This window comes from Polyodon spathula, chromosome 5 (assembly GCF_017654505.1).
Source record: "Polyodon spathula isolate WHYD16114869_AA chromosome 5, ASM1765450v1, whole genome shotgun sequence".
In the NCBI taxonomy this organism is placed as follows: Eukaryota; Metazoa; Chordata; class Actinopteri; order Acipenseriformes; family Polyodontidae; genus Polyodon; species Polyodon spathula.
This window is the reverse complement of record NC_054538.1, coordinates 33,661,051-33,679,899: the sequence shown is the minus strand read 5'-3', so window position 1 is coordinate 33,679,899 and position 18,849 is coordinate 33,661,051.

The window sequence follows — 18,849 nt, the reverse complement described above, 5'->3', positions numbered from 1 at the left end:
TGATTCCACGTTGCATAATGTGCTGTCATGTTAAATGTTTTATTTAATTATTTTTTTTTTATGGAGTTAAAATTACAGGTAAGCTATTATTTATTTATTTTTTTTCTAACCATAATTTGCAACTGACACTGACTTTCATAGAGATTGTTGCTAAGACCAGGGATTCCATGATTAGTGACGTATTTTATGCCGGGCCCGAAATTAATTAGGGCCAGCCTCCATAGTGAAATAGTACCAAAAAACTCCGGTACGCGCCCTAATTGGAGGCCAACTCGAGTTTTACAAAAACATGGAAAAGCAGCATCGGTGGCAATTAGGATGTGTACTGGAGTTGGCTTGACTTTGGAAACAAGGTATTAGCTGCTGTAATAATGCAAAATATCTTGTGCCTGGTTGGTTAATAATCTGTTTTACTGCTCTTGCCCAAATTGTTTTTCAAATGTCATTAGTAGTGAATACTTGATTTTTTTGAGGATGCAACATCGATAATGGATAATTGCAAAGCATATGACATGGTTTATTTAGATTTCCAGAAAGCTTTTGACAAAGTCCCGCACAAAAGATTAATTCTCAAACTGAACGCAGTTGGAATTCAAGGAAACACATGTACATGGATTAGGGAGTGGTTAACATGTAGAAAACAGAAAGTACTGATTAGAGGAAAAACCTCAGAATGGAGTGTGGTAACCAGCGGTGTACCACAGGGATCAGTATTAGGTCCTCTGCTATTCCTAATCTACATTAATGATTTAGATTCTGGTATAGTAAGCAAACTTGTTAAATTTGCAGACGACACAAAAGTAGGAGGAGTGGCAAACACTGTTGCAGCAGCAAAGGTCATTCAAAATGATCTAGACAAGATTCAGAACTGGGCAGACACATGGCAAATGACATTTAATAGAGAAAAGTGTAAGGTACTGCACGCAGGAAATAAAAATGTACATTATAAATATCATATGGGAGATATTGAAATTGGAGAAGGAATCTATGAAAAAGACCTAGGAGTTTTTGTTGACTCAGAAATGTCTTCATCTAGGCAATGTGGGGAAGCTATAAAAAAGGCTAACAAGATGCTCGGATACATTGTGAAAAGTGTTGAATTTAAATCAAGGGAAGTAATGTTAAAACTGTACAATGCACTTGTAAGACCTCATCTTGAATATTGTGTGCAGTTCTGGTCACCTCGCTATAAAAAAGATATTGCTGCTCTAGAAAGAGTGCAAAGAAGAGCGACCAGAATTATTCCGGGCTTAAAAGGCATGTCATATGCAGACAGGCTAAAAGAATTGAATCTGTTCAGTCTTGAACAAAGAAGACTACGTGGCGACCTAATTCAAGCATTCAAAATTCTAAAAGGTATTGACAGTGTCGACCCAAGGGACTTTTTCAGCCTGAAAAAAGAAACAAGGACCAGGGGTCACAAATGGAGTTTAGAAAAAGGGGCATTCAGAACAGAAAATAGGAGACACTTTTTTACACAGAGAATTGTGAGGGTCTGGAATCAACTCCCCAGTAATGTTGTTGAAGCTGACACCCTGGGATCCTTCAAGAAGCTGCTTGATGAGATTTTGGGATCAATAAGCTACTAACAACCAAACGAGCAAGATGGGCCGAATGGCCTCCTCTCGTTTGTAAACTTTCTTATGTTCTTATGTTCTTAACTAATTTATCTTACGACTCATTAATTAAAAATGAACTCGGAGGTATAAAATGAAACTGACCAATAGGCATTTCAGATTACCATGGCTAAAAACCGGCGGAGACGTTATATTTCACTTTCATTCAGGCAATACAGCATAGGGGATTAGGTGATGATGTGTATACTACCCTAGCTTAGAAACCCTACCTGTCCAGACAGCTGATAGCTGCTGAGGAAGCATTCAACACCATGCTTGGGAAAATACAAGTAGTGGACACTTGAAAGGGAGGTGGCGGATACTGATGAAACGGACTGAAGTGCAGCATTAGTTCATTGCTTTGAAAGCGGCACTGCCTTTCAAAACAAGCCTAAAACAAGCAAACCCATGTTAGAGGGTGTTTATGCAAATTCCAACCCGCAAATCTCAAAAAACCTAAGCGGACTTGGCAACTGTGAAGGTTACCTCAGCCGCCAGTTTCAATTGGACAGCAGCGATCTGAGGAGGCTCGTGCTGTCAGAGATTCTCATCTCTCTTTTAAGTTGTGTTGGATTTACCGTTGTGTTAAATATTAATGATGCAAACAAATAAGACACAGTCAATACGTTCATTTGCAATTTTATTTGGTCAGTTCTGAGGGAGCATCAACAACTTGTTGGATGTTGTTGCTATGTTTTGGGCGATCAAGCTGGCTCATGACATCCAGTTCACCAACTTTATTTATTAACATGGAGGGCATACACCCGTTGTAGGACAGGAATGAATTCATTTAGACATTTAAGCAGCTCACTTGCTCTTCTACTTTAACTTTACCATAGTTTTTACAGCAAGGTTATTGTCAAACAGCTGTTTTAATACTATAACAGGAGTATAACACAGTTCATGGTAAGTGGTTTTATACACATGATATACAACATGACAGACCAGACAGCAAAAAACAATAATTAAAAAAAAAAGCTGCCTGCATTAAGGTGAACTACACCACTGCTCACCATAAAATCGCCCATCAGCCACTACTTTCTGCCATCTTGTAATCCACAGTAACAAATGACCTGATAACTTGCAATAACAGTTAAGGATAAACACGCTCGTTAACATTTACATGTGAAATGCAGGTTTCCATGCAGAACTGGGCGTGGATTTTCCTGTGTGTTTCATCATTTACATAAGTAAATTAGATTTACCCAATGCCTCTCTTTGGCCATTTTTTTGGCCACAAACCTGATTTACGCGCATCACCATTTCATGTACAAATTGACCCGCATGGAAACCGCATGAATACTTTGTAAGATTTTAGAATGATATTACAGAAACTTTCCAATTTGACTTGGCAGATGACATCAAAATTCTAGAAAAAGATTGTTCCATTCTGGGTGCCAAAGGTCATTGTAAACATAGCTAGCCATTGACAGAAGACCCTGCTGGGATGCAATGACCCAGGAAGTTTATCAAGTATCCAGGGAATAAGACATACACACTTTCATGTTTTTAAATGAAAATACACATCATGAAATTATTTTGTATCTACAATTACTATAAATGTTAATATGATGTATTTCATCTAGAAACAGCATACTGTATTGCCACAGCATTCTTTCAGGATTCTGGTAACACTGCAGGGATTTGCCAGTCTAGGAGGGGTTGGTTGATCAGGGACATTCAGAAAAGAAAGAAATAGCAGGTGATGAAATTACATATATTGTGTGATACCAGACTTTATATGCTGTCCTCTACATGACACCCAGAAGAGAATCTCATCCCCATTGAATACTGGAAGGATAACCATAGTTGCATTTCAGTATCTGTAAGCTTCATCTTACTTTCAATCACTGAATGAGACTATTCTGGAGGTGTCTGCCATTGCATCACCATGAGGGCCCTTAGCTACTTCCAGCTGTCAATCAATGAAGTGCCTTTAAGTTGTCTAAATACACTGTTATGTTAAATAGTCTTCAGCCCTTTATACAGTAGTGTGGCAAAGTGGTTGATTGTACACAGGTGCAGGAGTGATGCAGTGCGTGAAAGAAACAGACAGAGATAATTATAATCTGGTTTGGAAATGTTTTTATTTTGAGATTCCAGGTCTGGTGACCAAACAATAATTCCCCGGTAGTGCACACCAATGTGTACAGCATGAGGTATATAACACAAGAACAGACAGACCCAAATAATAAACGATATCCGCCCCACAATAATACAGACACGGTCACCAGTCCTGGGTGCATGCAGTAGTGCTCATGGTGGGTGATAGAGGTTTATATTTGTGACAAAGGTGCAGTGTTGCTGCGGATAAGTATTATTACAGAACTTAGAATCCTTTCAGTGAAGACCAGAAAAAAGTATTTTTGTAGGTGCAGTCCATTTTCATTCATGACAGCCTCGCAATTTAATAAACCATAAAGCATACACCCAACATTATTATTATATAAGGGAGTATCCAAGTTAGAAAGAAAATTTTGACTATGTATTTCCTGTGTAAATGATCAGCAGAGTGGTCTAAAAGCAGTTTTTACTTGATCAATCAGAGCCCTAAGAAGGATGTCAAAGCAGGAAGAAAATGAAGCTGAAAGATACAGGATCTACAGTTCAGTATCACTCTTGGCCAACTAAATGTGACACTAGTACTCTTCAGAGCATTTGTCCTTCAAAACTTGTGACTTGGCTGCAGACAGAGGTTTCACAGAAATTCATGTCTCTAATACCCTGTTCTCAGAAAGGTTACTAAATGTAGCCTGTTCTAGATACATTAAATAAAACACAAGCAGTTCGTAGAATCAATGAGCTTTCTGTCTAAGTTAACTGTATCTGTCCTCAAGTATGTAGTAATCTACCTCAGCATTATGGGGGTGATGCAAGGATACGCGCAAAGTGATTTGTGGGCATAAAACCCCCATAATGCTACCGTAAATCACCTCTGGTTCCTTTCTGACCACAATTGGGAGGATAGCCCAATCCACTTTTGTTGTAGACACATTTCTGGATGTCATGTTAAAAAGATCAGGCCAATATATATCAATCCCTAAGGATACTAGCATAACTGATGTTGGCTGAGGCTTTTCCAAACAACTCTGTTTAATGTTGACCTCAGCCCCTTCTCAAAAAATGTTTCTTTTCTTTTCCGTGTGCCAAGAGGACTTTGCTGCTCTTCCTCTGACATATTTTTTTGGTTTGTATTTTCATGCTTCGCAAATGTCATGCAGCGACTACCACTCTCTTAACTCTGCAAGTGCGGCCGCTAAATAGACTGATGCGCTCATTGAGACCGTCATTATCATAATTGTAATTGTGGATCATTATTTGTGTGTGTTGAGTAATTTGCATTGCTCTTAAGCTTACACAGGGCACAGTACAAAATTTCCTAGCCGCAATGCAATTTGAATTTTGCATCCAAAATTATTTGCACTGCGCCTATACTTACATCACCCCCTGTGTATGTGGATACATTTCTAAATGTCCACAGGAAATTATATTTCCAAATGCCCAGTTTGCAGAGTCTCTGGTGCCCTCTAGTGTTTTATTAGTATTATTATTGTACAACAGCAAAGTGATTTATAGATGTGTTTAAGTTCAGCTGTGTTACATTGTCACTGTGTCCGAAACATGTCATTATACAATAATGCAGTTTCTTATAGTAACAGTGTATGAATATGGAAGTATCCACTGACTTTTAATAATACATTCATTTGTTTGTGATGTTCCAACAGGTAATGTCCCCATATAACCAGGCAAAATACAGTATACTGTATTGCAGTGTATCTGACTGGAGGGGAGTTCAGAAAAACTGGACTTGTCTTAGTAATACAATCGCATAAATGGTAAGCAGCTGCATGCTTGGGACAGCCTACTGTATGACAACTTAATTTATACTTGTATAGCTGTAGCAGGAAATGTCTAAAGAACAAATAATTAAGCATGTACGGTACCATAAATAAACAGATAAATAATCAGAATGAAAACTAACAACTGAGGAATTTAAAATGTGCTTGATGTGTGCCTCTCTCAGCAGCCTACGTATAGTGTTTACTGGAAGCGTGAGTGGTTCAGCTGAGCGGGTCAGCTCAACAAAGTCTGAGCAAATGTCAGTGATTTTACCATGAAACTGAATGGTGGCATTTGCTGTCAATCACACACAATATATACATATATATATATATATGGATCAGCTGTTTACAAAAAAGAGGCGCAGTGTGAACGACTCCCCGAACTTCCAGAAGAGTGTTGTCTTTTTTAAACCAATCAGAATGAACTAACGCAGGGGGATGATCGCTCAGCGTGAACTACAGCCTGAGCCTGTTCGCAGTGTCCGTCTGAATCGTATGCACCTGTGTGAACCAACCTTTAGCCTAGATTAATTCACAGGGGGTGGGAATTAGCCTGTAGCACCGGCCGATGTCACTGACCTACAGTTGACTGTTATTTAATTCTGGCGCAGGTATGCAGTTTCAAACTGCATTATGCGTGTGTGTACACACACACCATTAAGAACTGTTTAAAAACAAACATTTAAGACTACAGGTAAATAAAGAACAACAATTTATTTAAAACATTGTGAATAACCAACTATTGTGATATATAATATATATATATATATATATATATATATATATATATATATATATATATATATATATATATGCGCCAAGGTCAGAGCGTTAAAAAAAAGTACATTTGAAGAAAAAGCCTCTATTTACATGCATTGCGATATTCTGTATTTGAGGGTTCTTATACATTGAGACCAAGCTGGGTGAGTCTACTAAATAAATGCACTAATTGTAACATAAAAGCATGTGTTGTTTTTACTACCATTTGATTAAATATCGAAATAATTCCTGAGTTGAGTAGTGTATTGTGAATATGTTCCAATGTTCTGTCTACAAACCTGCTCTCAAGTGTTTGCTTTCTAGTACCGGCCGGTGTTCGTGTTCTTATTCCTGCAGGTGTGCGGGTATTACCTGTCATGTAGGCGAGGTTCTCTGTGCCACAGCAGATCACTCGTCCTCACATCAGGAGAAATGGCGGATCCGGCGAGAGCAGAGACGTCTCTTTGCAAGTTTGAAGGTAAGTTTAAAAGCACTACAAGTTCCATAGTAACCTTATAACTTTATGTCAAAAGTAAACCGTTGCCAAGGACTCGGTGTTTAAAAGTGATGAACTCCGTGACAGCACGTCGGAAGAGTATGATTATTGTGTACGGAACTAATGAAAATTTTAAAACTACTGCAAAACAGAGACCAAAGCATGTGAATTGGTTATTAAAGGGGGGAAAAAAAATAAAAATAAAAAATAAATAAAAAAACGGGGGGTTGTGGGGAATGAGGTCTAATTTTAATTTATAAACCCAGATCACAGATCGGAGAGAGTGAAAAGGACAATGGAACACGATCAGGGGCAGTTTGTTGATCTAAGTTATAAGACTTTGGCTCAGCTAAGTTTGACCAGTTGAACATTGTGATAAAATGCAACCTTAATTATTTCCAGATTTCAGTATTCGGACGGCGCACATTTAAACACGGTTATTGTTGAGACACACACGTATTTATTCTCCACATTTCTCAGATACCATTTTCAATTGGTCACGCTGACACCGTTGGAATTTGTTTGTTTGTTGTAAAAGCACGAAATGTCGTAATTTTCTACTGCTTGTGCATTAGTGCATTACGACTATACTCAACAGAGGTCAGCAACGCGCGTTCACCTGTGATTTTGGGACAAAAAAAAAAAAACAGAAAACATGTAGATTCTCATATGCAGACGATACGTGTCACATGAGTGTCATACATCTGCCTAAAATCAGATGTGTACAATGCATAGGCAATAAAATCATTTCTACCACCAGTAGGCAACTGTAGTGTCAAAAACCACGCTCTTGATAAACACTGTGTTGCTCCTATTGAAAGGCGTTTGTATAATTTTAGTACCTGAACTGACTTTTGATCTGATTTGTATTTGTCTCTCCAGTCATGCAGTTTATTTATAGTTAGAATATAGTCAGAATGTATTGCTTTATCTTTTTTTAAAATTTATTTTAATATCTACAAGTTTCAGCCCTCAAAGGCAAATGGAAGTGATTTATATGCTCACAACTTTAGTTCTGCAACAATACAAGCTTTCCCAATGCCCCTAATAGGACTGGTTGGTAAACACAGAACAGTATTTGGCTGCAGATAAAAATAGGTGTCAACTTGTCTTTTAAAGAAGACATGTATTGCCTTGTAGTGTAATAAGAATTTCAATGTGATGTAGAGATAAGTGGAGGTGTTTGTTTCAATTTGGAAAAACAGGAATGTATAGCTAAAATGTATAGTTAAAAAATTGTTAGTCTTCATTAACCTTATGCATTGTTCAGACAGCAGTACTCATAAGATATGTACATATTTACGATTTTTTTTGTTTTTGTTTGATTTTATTAAATTTAGAAGAAACAGTATTTTCTGTTAGATTAATTTAATAATGTTGACCAAACCATTTAGCAATTTCTTAACGTTGTTGTTTGTTGATTTGTCTTCAGTTCTGCATGTAAGGGCAGTGATTGTCTTTGATCCAGTTGAGATATAGTGTACAGTAAAATAACTGTATGTATTGTAAAAATGTATTGTGGCAGAGAAAACAAAGTATACCGACTGTGTTCGTCTTCTGTGAAGAAACAGAGGCTGTACTTTAAGAGAGAAACATTAAACTGAATGTCTCAAAATCCATTTGAAGTAAAACTGAAAAAAAAAAAAAATGATAATGATAATAGTTCTGTTGTTTGACCAACATGTTGTTATTAATACGATGTGAAGACCCCAACTGGGTTTACTTTTTAAAAGGAATAATACAGGTTAAAATATGGGAGAAAAGCAGATACAACTTAAGTTACTGAATCATAAGACATAGATTTATACTTATAATTTGTATGTATAATATGTGTAAATGTACTCAACCTGATGAAGAAACATTTGCTCTAATCAACATTTGGGCCAACGGCTCAATCTAGAGAAGCTTGGATGGAAGCGTCCGTAACCAGCTGCTTCCGGGGCATTGATATACGCATTGTGTACTTGTGTCTGTCACCCAGGTCAACCTGACTTTATCAAAAGCAGTGTGAAATCATGTAGCCGACCCGTTTGATACCGGGTTCCGACCCAGGTAGAGCTTGCCAGTGTGAAGGGGCTTTCGAGGAATGTGGCTGGGTGCCCTGCCCCTTCGTATTTTGTGTTTTATGTTGTATGTGTGTAGTGGTGCACAGAGTGTTATGTAGCGCAGGTGATTTAAAATGTATATTTGTATTTAAGCACAGGGATTGGTATATATTTAAATCTTGCAAGCTAGAACAATCCTCTGTTTCTTGTAATCGCGATGTAAATCTTAAATCTTGCAAGTGTGTTACAATCCTCCAGTAGAAATGTAGGAATTTGCTTTGCTCGGTAGTTGGGGTGGGTTTACGTATATTCAGAATGAATCAATGTGAGATACGAGTCATGAAGGAAGAACATTGCCCAACTGTACTGCACAGATTTTTGCAGGATTTGTTTTGTTTTTCACGGGGGGAAGGGGTTAAATCAACATGTATTGTGTAACCACTTCCAGTGTTTATCGCATATAACCGATTTAATTGTTTTTGAGTCGGGGGTGTTTTATCGGTTTTTAATGGTTAAAACCGAAAATCAGAAGCACAAATTATAATATACAAAGTGAGTCTGTTTATGTAAAAGTAAACAATTTGTGTTGAACTGTCGACTGTCAATTTTAGCTTTCCAAGTGTTAAGTGTTTTCATCCTCTCATCTAATGTATAGTCTGTTCCCATGCTATTTCAGCCTAATACAGCACTGAGTAAAAGCTGTGCATGCATGCAGTAGCACGTTTTACTGTATTGCACCCAACTGTTGTGTTGTGCAGCTTATTAGAAGATTTAAATCAGGTTTTAAGAGGATTTGCCTTTTCTTAATTTATCCTGGTATCTTTTCCCAAGAAATTGTGGGTCATGACATTTTGTGATTTTAAAAACAGAATTTCTTTGTGTCTTTCTAACCTAAAGGATTACTGTGTTTAAAATGAGTTTGTACATATTTAAGGTGGTCATAAGTTGAAAATATAGGACTTAAACTTGATATGCAGTTTCTGTCGATACAGTAAGATGGTGTGTATGCATAATTTATATCTCCCTACTGCTGGCAGGAGAATGCTTATTTTTGCACAGAATGACTTAAGTTCAAGCAAAAGGAAAATGTGTTTAATACAAGATTACCTCTATCACGGAAATGTCAACAAACTGGACGGGTGTCCTGCCTCCCTGTACGATAGCGCCTCCCAGAGGCATTATAATACAGATATAAGCAATCCCGTCTGATCCTGCCTCCTGTATGATAGTGCCACTGCCATGGCAAATTCTGATTCCCCCCCCCCCAAAAAAAAGTGTATTAACAAACGTTATTAATATGCGTCAAAACAACCAGCACTATTGGTGTGTCTCTGTGAGTTAAAATGCATTCAAATTAGGTTCAGGTTTTTCAATATAATATTACAAATAATAATAATACATAAACATACAGACACACATATCTATGGTTCAATTTTGAGACACTAATATATATATGTAAATATAAATAATCCGGGGCTGGCAATGGAACGTGAAACAAGCGATGTGATTGGTCGAGCAATGTTCCGGCTGTCCATATATTGGATAGATACGGACAGTTGGAGCATTGTCACATATTCTAAATCACTATTTTTCAATGGCAATGTCCACAGTATCAAAAATTCAGATTACTTTCTTTTGCATGTTCCATTAAAACGAATTATCTTAATTTAGAATGTAGTTCAAAGTTATAAGTGGGATACTTTATTGACATAAGGATAGTTAATAAAAAAAAAGAATATTTTTTTGCCCTAAATATGATTTATACATTGAATATATAGACTAAACAATATATAATGTAGAGTTCCTGGGGGGGTGGGGGAGGATTAGGATTGTGTAGTGTAAGAGTTGCAATGTGTGTTCGTGCAGGGGTTGCAATTAGGGGTGTAATAGGTTAAAAGGTTTAATGGTTAACTGATAAATAAATAAATTTATACCGTTTTAACGTATAATACAAATTGATAAAATGTGTCTGGCATTTTGTGTTTTAAAAGTAAATATCCAACAAAACATGTGCTCTTTACGCACTGCCTCTGAACTCTGCAACTCCTCTGCCTGTAACTTTTTTTAATTTGGCAACATATGATGTTGGGTTAGGCATGATTAGTCGACAAACTTTTTCTGTCAAACTAGTCTCAAGCTGTCGATTTCCGGTGATCGTACACGGAGCACAGCAGCAGGCATCAAAATAGAAAAGGGAGGAGTGTAAAGATGGAGTGGTCAAAACGAAGGTAGTGCTTTGTTTTGTACCTGAACCAGCTGCGCTAGCAGCTAAAAGACCATGTTGAACAGACAAGAATAGTGCCATGTCAACGCTTTTAGGTGAAGACTGTGTTCTAAAACCAGAAGATAATACGGTTGAAAATGAAGTGAAAAGCGATGGATTGGTGGAAGGCCAATGCGCATCTCTTTCCTCCACTGGAAAAAGTTATCTTTGCATTCCAGAATCCTCTGTGCCTGCAGAAAATCTTTTCCACTAACTATAAATCAGTTCCATACAAGACTGATACCAGAACACATCATGTCAATTTTTCTGGATAAAAAACACTTTTTTTTTTTTTTTTTTTTAAATATAGCTGATTTCACGTCAGAGGGACTTTGAAAAAGTACTGATTTAATCACAATTGGACTGTATTTTGTTTTCTGAGGGAACGTTTTGTCATCCAGCATGAAACATTACACGTTTCTTATGTAAATAGTTGCTGCAGACATTTCATGTTCATGTTATGTTTCATGCTGGATGACATTTGTGTCATCTTTGGTGAGTACAGTGGGCACAGTTTGTTAAAGTTGCAGTTTATCTGTGGTCATTCATAAGAATCTTGAAAAATGAATTGTTGAAGTTTATGGGATGGTAATGTGTATCTTTTTAATGGTGTTTAATTTTATTTGAAACCAGTGTCCCCTGTAGCATATCGAGATTAACTACGAAGGAGATACTAATATCTTAGAAAGGTGTACCGGTACACATTATCACTGGCTGTATTCACTGGCTCTATGGCTAACACTGGCTCTATTTATGTTTGGTAAACAAATGTCAATGCATGATGGTAGCAGGGCAGTAGAAAAACCTGCACATATAAAAAGAGGCAGGGCTAAGCCCTGCTGTTTAAATATATTGTTTATTTTAGAACAGGGTTGAAGTAACTTACAAAAAATGATGGTGATTAAGTAGATTCAAGAAAATGCACAGAGTCCTTTTCTTCAATCAGTTGCCAGGTTTATTGAAATATGCAGGGAGTCTGGTCCCAGGTACAGGACAAACAGAATACTCATCATTACAATGTTTGCATGACATTAAATACCCTTCTGTATAGATGGTCCACCTCCCCTTTCTCTGACACTTAACCAATGGTCAAGGTACAACACATTATTCGGTTAATTTAGTGTGTGTGTGTGTGTCTGTATGTATGTGTGTGTGTGTGTGTGTAGTCTAGTATGACAACCTCTGAACTCAGTGCATTCTTCACACTCCTGGAGAAAAAAGGTCCATAAATCTGCCCCTTTGATCCCAGTGGCATTATCTCTTTCGATCTCTCTGAGAACCTCTGGGTCCAATGCCAGTCCCTGGGAGCCTTTTAGCCCCTTTATGCTTTGCATTCCAAAGTCTTACAGCCTGACCCCTTCTGGTCCACAGCATTGTTATCTTTTTAGCTTGCAGTCAATGCTGGGCAAGAAACTTGTAGACACAATGTCTCTATCAATTGTAAGCAGTACATGCAATTTGAACCAAACAGTCTGCTATCTGCAATATTAGTCTCTTTTCAGAAAAAAACACCAGTATAGCTCTGCCAGTCCACATGCGTAGCAAACTGCTAATCAATTCTCAATCCATGTTTTCCAACAGGGGTACTCCCAGACTCTGTGTATTTAGTAATAATAAACAAATACACAATAATACAATTATTTCAAATGTGTGATGTATTATTTAAAACAGGATATTTTGTGTTTGATAAAAACACTCTGTTTGTTAGTGTTTGGTTTTAATGTGTTCTGGCAGAGATGGTGTTAGCAGCTTGTCTCTGCCAGTTAGCTTGTGTGAATGCATGGTCGGCAGTTTGTGATTATTGACTGCCGGCCATGCAAACAAAACCTTGTGCAGGAGGTGACCATCTCCCGAAGTGCTTAATTTGTTGCTAATAGGGAGGTGGTCACAAATATTAAAGCCTACAGCTCTCCCTGTTCAGGGTGGGTGTTCAAAGAGGAGGAACGTGTGTACGAGAGCAGAGGATTAAAAGAACTACTCCAAAAACGGAAATAAGGATCAGTGAAGGCAGTTGCCCAGCCCGGCCTTAGTCTGCTTTATTTTTGTGTTCAAGACTTTGTTTTTCTTTATTTGTTTATTTTGCTCTGTGAGCATTTTTTTTGTGTTAAACCTTTTTATTTACTTTTGTTTTGAAAATAAAAATCGCGCCACAGTGTGTGTTTTCAGTTCCTGTTTCTGGCCTGATGACACCATTCAGCCATCCCTAACACACATGGTGTACAGCGTGGGATTAAGCGCCTCCTGGACTCAGGCCAGAGCAGGTACTGTGGGTGAAAATATTTTTTTGTGAAAAAATGGGAAGGAATCAGAGGAAGCAACAGCAGCAATGGGAGGTACGGGAGAGGAGGTGGTCGTCACGGGGAGCAGTAGAGGACTGAAAGGGCCCCCTTTGTGCGTCATGTGCAGAGAGTTTGGGCATAACCCATGCTTCTGGAAGCCTATTTGGAGGGGACGGTGTCAGATGTACCTGAATGGTTTTGGCTGCTAGAGCAGAAGACCCCATCACCTCCAAAACCCAAGAGGCGGAAGCCCGACCATCTAGAGTCCAAGTAGGAGGAGCCCGGACTTCCTACACAGAGTGGGAGGAGCCCGGACGTCCTACACAGAGTGGGAGGAGCCTGAACGTAGTTTGGTAAGACACACCTGAGCTTGTTACCTATACACTGGCTAATGAAGCTTGTGGTAAAACCTGGAATGGGGGAAACCGCTATGCAACAAGCTCCTTATTTACCATCCCTGTATAAAAACAGACTAAATACTTTGTCAGCTTTTCAATATTTAATTATATTTAATGACTTTATACTATGTTTAATTATTCAGTGGCTACCTCTAATCGTATTGAGAGTGTATTTTCGTTTCTACTATTTGCTTACGGGTCTGACGCAACAAAGAATGTGCAAGAAATATACTCCTAACATGATAAAAAGTAGCCAACAAACACTTCTAAACATACAATAGAGCTTTGTGTCTAGCTTGTTCTGTTGCTCAGCTTCTGGAACATCACTTCCCACCACATTGTTTTACTTCATACAATTTAATAGAAATATTGAATCTCCTGTTCATTTCTAAATGTAGGTTTCATAACAATTAGCTCAAAACAATATCAATTAAATGATTTCTCTTCACACTGTAACAGTGACGTATGTTTTGTTGCTCCAATGCCACCCTCCCCAATCTGCAACACACAAGGCGTACAGAGAAAAAACAATCCCACGCAAATACACACTTTCAGTAAACCTCCAACTCAATGTTGATTCAAGCCTCCAAGGCCTCATTTTAGATAAGAATAGCTAATGCATCTTAAAGATGTGCTGATGAGGAAATGACCCACCCTTACACTGTAAATAGTTAGATGAAAAGCTAAACGAGTTTGGTTTCTTTACCAAAACTTCCCCTGAGGATCTTTGCAGCCTGTTCCAAAGAGAGGCCATAGACTAGGTAGGTAGATTGAATAGCTCACTTGACATTTAAGAGGGTACGCCCTCAAGATTGTGCTCTACATTCTCTGTGGATTAATAAGAACTGGGTTCGGTTTTGTGTATATTCCTTACTTAAATTCCATTGGTTAGGAAGGCTTGCATAAATAATGTGTTTTTGTTTTTCATCAATTGGGTTTCGGGCGTCAAAATCTAAAAATATTTTCGGCTGGATTTGTGAGACCTAAGACTAAAGCAAACATTTTACAATAAATGAAGAAATCGATAACCAAAATATTTGCAAGAACATAATTATATAGTAAATGGGTCACATACAGTATAGCCTTTGTCATATCACTTTCTATGTAGGTGCTTGTGACAGGGATGGCTGAGTGGTGACGTCAGGCCAGAAACAAGAACTGAAACACTCGGGTAGTGCTGGGGTAAAAATGCACACCGCAGTGCTATTTTTATTTTCAAAACAAAAGTAAAATAAATATTTTTAACAAAACCACTTGCTGACAGAGAAATAAAACAGTTAAACCAAAAACAAAATCTCGAACACAAAAGCGATACGTAAGTCAGGCTGGGCAGTTGGCTTCACTGGTCCTTATTTTTATATTTTAGTTTCATTTTGTTCTCCGTTCGATCTCTTGCTGTCGCTCCAGAACACTCCACATTCCACCCGAGTGCAGAAAGCTGCAGGCTTTTCTACTGGTGACCAATTTAGCAACAATTAATCAATTAATTTAAATTGGGAGATGGCCACCTTCTGCACAAGGTTTTTAAAATAATTAACAAAATGCATGGCTTATCGCCGTCATTTATATAATAAATAAATCATAATACAAAATAATACAAATTAGACACAAGGGGTCAATTGCAGCCTACCAGTGCCTTAGTCTACATCACAAACCACTAACCAAGATCATGCAGCAGTCTCTTGACACAGGGGTGGTACCGACAGACTGGAAAATTGCAAACGTAATACCGATCCACAAAAAGGGAAACAAAACTGAACCAGGTAACTACAGACCAGTAAGCCTGACTTCTATTATATGCAAACTTATGGAAACTATAATCAGATCCAAAATGGAAAATTACCTATATGGTAACAGGGTCCTGGGAGACAGTCAACATGGTTTTAAGAAAGGGAAATCGTGTCTAACTAACTTGCTTGATTTTTTTGAGGATGCAACATCGATAATGGATAATTGCAAAGCATATGACATGGTTTATTTAGATTTCCAGAAAGCTTTTGACAAAGTCCCGCACAAAAGATTAATTCTCAAACTGAACGCAGTTGGGATTCAAGGAAACACATGTACATGGATTAGGGAGTGGTTAACATGTAGAAAACAGAAAGTACTGATTAGAGGAAAAACCTCAGAATGGAGTGTGGTAACCAGCGGTGTACCACAGGGATCAGTATTAGGTCCTCTGCTATTCCTAATCTACATTAATGATTTAGATTCTGGTGTAGTAAGCAAACTTGTTAAATTTGCAGATGACACAAAAGTAGGAGGAGTGGCAAACACTGTTGTAGCAGCAAAGGTCATTCAAAATGATCTAGACAAGATTCAGAACTGGGCAGACACATGGCAAATGGCATTAATAGAGAAAACTGTAAGGTACTGCACGCAGGAAATAAAAATGTACATTATAAATATCATATGGGAGATACTGAAATTGGAGAAGGAATCTATGAAAAAGACCTAGGAGTTTTTGTTGACTCAGAAATGTCTTCATCTAGACAATGTGGGGAAGCTATAAAAAAGGCTAACAAGATGCTCGGATACATTGTGAAAAGTGTTGAATTTAAATCAAGGGAAGCAATGTTAAAACTGTACAATGCACTAGTAAGACCTCATCTTGAATATTGTGTGCAGTTCTGGTCACCTTGCTATAAAAAAGATATTGCTGCTGTAGAAAGAGTGCAAAGAAGAGTGACCAGAATTATTCCGGGCTTAAAAGGCATGTCATATGCAGACAGGCTAAAAGAATTGAATCTGTTCAGTCTTGAACAAAGAAGACTGCGTGGCGACCTAATTCAAGCATTCAAAATTCTAAGAGGTATTAACAGTGTCGACCCAAGGGACTTTTTCAGCCTGAAAAAAGAAACAAGGACCAGGGGTCACAAATGGAGATTAGACAAAGGGGCATTCAGAACAGAAAATAGGAGGCACTTTTTTACACAGAGAATTGTGAGGGTCTGGAATCAACTCCCCAGTAATGTTGTTGAAGCTGACACCCTGGGATCCTTCAAGAAGCTGCTTGATGAGATTCTGGGATCAATAAGCTACTAACAACCAAATGAGCAAGATGGGCCGAATGGCCTCCTCTCGTTTGTAAACTTTCTTATGTTCTTATGTTCTTAAGTTGACTAAAAAGCGGTCTAGCAAATCCTGCAGATCTATACTAAGTTAGTCCTGGTTGCAGCATACCAACAACAAGTGGTTTAGCTGGTCTGAACAAGTGGAACAAGTTAGCCAGGCAATGAGGACTAATCCATAATAAGCCTCTACAAGTACGGATGGAAATTCACAATTTAAGATGTAAAGACAAACTCAGACATCTTGTACATCGTCATTACGAACATTTGATTAAAAACATTGAAGATATTGAAAGCACCTGCAAAAAAGTCAGAAAAAAAACAAATAGTAATAATATATATATCTATATATATATATATATATATATATATATATATATATATATATATATATATATATATATATATATATATATATATGGATAAAAGGGTTTTTATTAGGCTACGTTAGGCGTGATTTGGGCAAACACATTTAAAATACACATTCATAATCTATATATATAGGTCTAATTGTACTTGTCTTTTAGTGCACATTCCACACTTGCAGAACATACTTGCATTTTTAACTTGCCGCTGTTGTGGAATATTCTGTATCCCATAAAGTTCTGCATCCCCCTGCTTATTGTACTATATACAATCAAGTGGTTTTTGATTAATAAAAAAACACTGTACCGTAGTAATGCAAATAGAGACTAACCCTCACCCTTAACCTAACCTTAACATTAGAAAAAAGTGTTCACTTCGGGATTCCAACGAAACAAACCGCGGCAAAAGTGCGGAAGACGAATCACCAAACCACCTGATTGCAGATAGTACAATAAGCAGCGGATGCAGAATTTTATGGAATGCAGAGTATTACACAGCAGCGGTATCCTATTGCTGCGTTGACACTGAACGTTAAGTTCTAAATTTGTTGTTTATATAATAGTAATTATACATGTGACGTTTCAGTCAGTCAAATTGAATTCATGAAACGTGCATTTGTTTAGTATTATTTAAATATAGGAATATTTTATTGTGTGGCAATTTATTACAGTTTTTGCAAGATTTTTATGAATAAAACAAAACCAGTGTCTTCAGAATATTTTGTTTCTCAAACGTGTTAAATAAGGAGAAAGGTGCCACATATTTAAATTATAGGCTACATTCTCAGTCTACCTAGAAAATTTATAATTGCTTAATCTTGTGTATCAGTGATACAAGGTAATGATACAACATACACAGTGCAATTGTCAGTTTTATATAATAATTAAAAATATTGCATATAGTTCTGTATTCTGTTATATTGTAGTGATGCCTTTCACGTGACCCACTGGCTTATGCGGGTCTACAGCGAAATGCTTCAAAAGTCTTCACTTTGCATTTTAATAATTTTCAGATGTCATTTCAGAGAATAATGTTCTGTGTAAATGTAGGACGAGCAAGCATATTCTTAGTATATACTTCATAGTACTAAGTTAGTCCACCTGAACAGGATCATGTCATGGAGGATAATTATTATTTTTGGGTCTGTAAGCCCGGATTGTACCCATCAATACCATTGCTGGTAAAGGGGTGAATTATTTTTGTTATTTATTATTAATATACACGGACTGTTTTTAGGAGAAATACTGTGTGGACATTACTTTCATTCACTGCACCACTTACACCTGACGACATAATCCTATTGTCAAACACTGCTATAGCTATGCAATAGTGCTGCTTCTATCGGTTTCTCATTTTTGACCTTGAGCAATTCTGATGAAGTGTCACTTTAGAAAATGTGGCTCGGTTCACTGCTTGTCAGCGCCATATTTAGATGTTTTTCATTTATTTGTTTTGTCACTTATTCAGAGTTAAAATTTACCAATGCTGTTGAACGTTGACTTGTATTTTGTCTGTTTTTTTTTGTGTGAGTGTTTTTTTTTTTTTTTAGTTATAGTGCAACTGGTTTGAATGAATAAATAACTGAAAATGTGTTACTCCATCAACCCTTCATGGAGCTCCCATTCCTTACTTGCCTTAATTTGTCACGTCGCAGGATTAGGCAAAAAAGGGCTTAAAAAAAAAAAAAAAAGAGTTCTCTTAAATTTGCCCTCGT